Source organism: Meles meles, chromosome 16 (assembly GCF_922984935.1).
Source record: "Meles meles chromosome 16, mMelMel3.1 paternal haplotype, whole genome shotgun sequence".
In the NCBI taxonomy this organism is placed as follows: Eukaryota; Metazoa; Chordata; class Mammalia; order Carnivora; family Mustelidae; genus Meles; species Meles meles.
Window position 1 is genome coordinate 67,190,479 of NC_060081.1, and position 2,802 is coordinate 67,193,280.

The following is a 2,802-nucleotide window of genomic DNA, read 5'->3' on the forward strand; positions in this document are numbered from 1 at the left end:
GCAGACAGGGTTTTTCAATGAATAAATAAACGAGGTGATTTCAGATGGTCGAACATCAGACTCTCAGAGAAACAGCCAAATTCTTTAAAACAAGGTAACGTGGAAGTGTGGCTATAAAATAGGGATCACAAGACAGGGTAATTTGAAAGGACTGGGGATGGGATCCCGTCAGGCTGAGAGGGGGATCCAGACTGAGGTCTGGAGGAGGAGAAGGGGCCAGCCCCGCAGAGCTCAGGCCGGCTAGGGAAGGCCAGCCAGGTGGAGGGACTCCAGGTATAAAAGCTCAGGTGAGAGACAGCTGAGAGCACTGGAGGCTGAGCAGAAAGATCAGTGTAGCTGGAGAGGAGATGAAGTCTGTGGGGGGGAGGGGCAGGATTGGGGGGACCCTCTAGGCCATGAGAAAGATCTTGGATTTTATTTTAGGTACAATGGGAACCTCTTAGAAGTTTTTAAATAGGAAGTGATGCGATCTGTGTTCATAAAAGGTCACTCTCCACGGGGTACAGAACAGAGAACATGGAACAGGAGTGGAAACAGCAAAGCCCAGAGGTGGTGTGTGCAGTGGTCCAGGGGAGACAGAATGGCCGCTGGGCCAAGAGCAGGGTGGTAGGCAGCATTCGAAGGGGACCTCAAGACTCCTGCCCCCTGGGCTATATACACCGTCTCTCGACTATTCAATGAGACACTAATCTGGTTGTTGCTCTGAGGGGATTCCGAAGATGTAATGAAGGTCCCAAACCAGCAGACTTTGTAATAGGGAGATCACCCTTGGTGGGCCTGCCCTAAACAGCTGAGCCCTTCAAAGGAGCTACTCTCTTTCTGGTAAACGAAATGAGAAGCACGAGAGGGATTTGAGTTACGGGAGTGTCTTCAAGCCAGCTTTGAAGATGGAGGGAGCCCCATGGCAAGGAAGGCAGGCAGATTCTAGAAATGGAGAGCAACCCCCCAGGGGACAGCCTGCTGAGTCACGGTGACCTCAATCCTACAACCGCGAGGAACCAAACCCAGGCAACAACCTGAATAAGCCTGGAAATGGATCCTTCCCCGGAGCCTTCAGGTAGGAACTCAATCTTATAAGACCCAGGGGTAGAGAACCCCGTCACGCCATGCCTGGGCTTCTGACTGGATGCTGAGATAGTAAGTGAGTGTTGTTTCAAGCCACTAAGTCTGGAATAATGTGTTAAGGGGGAATGTACGGGGCGGAAGGGGCAAGACGGCCAGATTGGGATTCGGGGAAGTAGCACCGCCAAGAGGTGGCTAACGGGTGGGATGTGTGAATGAAAGAAGGGAAGTTGCTGTGGGACTGGTGGTCCTCGTTATTGAAATGAGGGAGACTGCGGGCTGCAGATTGGGGGGGGGCTGCAGAGTTGGTAGCTGTAGAGTTGGGGCCACAGATTTGGGGGTCTGAGATTTAGGGAGTTGTCAATTTGAGAAGCCACAGATTTGAGGGGGGCTGTAGATTTGGGGAGCTATAGGTTTGGGGCGCCATAGAGCTGGGAAACCATAGATTTGGGGACTGTAGATCTGGGTTTGAAAGCAGAATTCTGCTGGGGACATTTGGTTTGAGATGCCAATGAAACATCCAAGAAATCACTGGATGGATATATAAGCCTAGAGCTCAGGGCCAAGCTGGGATGGAGATGAGGCCAAGTCATCAGCATAGATGTAATTTAAAAGCCAAGTGGGAATATTGCTTAGCAAGAACAGGGAGCAAACTGCAGATCCCAGCCAGCTGGATCTCAAATGCATCATTCTGCGTGTGAGATGCCAGACCGCAAAGGCTACACACAATAGCCATCTTTCTGATATTCTGGAAAAGACAAAATTCTAGGGTGAGGTGGTGTGGTTGCCAGGCACAGGGGTGGCTGTGGAAGGTCCTGTACAAAGGTTCCTAGAGGAGGGGACTTGGGTCACGGAAATGCTCTGTATCTTGACTGTGGTTGTGGTTATGCGGCCATGTACACTTGCCCAAACTTGCAGAACCATCTATTAGAGAGATTAAGGCTTAGAATCTGGAAATGTATACCTTAATATAAAAGAGGAAAGAAAAAAAAAAAGCCAAGTAGTCGGTGGAACTCGTTTAAAGAGGGAGCACACGGGGCACCTGGGTGGCTCAGTGGGTTAAAGCCTCTGCCTTCGGCTCAGGACATGATCTCAGGATCCTGGGATCGAGTCCCGCATCGGGCTCTCTGCTCAGCGGGAAGCCTGCTTCCCACTCTCTCTGCCTATCTCTCTGCCTACTTGTGATCTCTGTCTGTCAAATAAATAAAATCTTTTAAAAAAATTAAAAATAAATAAAAATAAAGAGGGAGCATAGCCAGCAGTGATGAGGGGAGGACTTTACCCTGGACCACACCGCCACCCAGGCTGGAAGAAGAAGAGGCACAAACAGCAAATGGGTTAGAAGTCGATGGTGAGGGAAAGGGATTCTAGCCACGTCCCTAGCAGGCCTGCTACACGCTAAGTGCTCGCCGACACATCATCTCGTATAAGCACCTCAGTGAGGCTGTGAGGCAGGTGACATCAGCTGTCCTTGTTGTACAGACGAGAGGAAGTGACTTGCCCTGGGGCCCCATGGCGTGTCATGGTGGCAAAATCAGGAGCTCCATACTGGTCTGCCCTGCAACCAGTTCCCTGTTTGTTGAACAAATGAGTGAACAAATCAGTATCACTGTGCTCCAGGTGCTGGTCTCACCCTCCAGGTTCACGCTGAGGATATGAGAACACGGTATTTTTAGAGAAGTTGGGGCCATAAAACTTGTTCCATTTCCCGACTTGTGTAATGCCCCGCCCCGCCTCCCC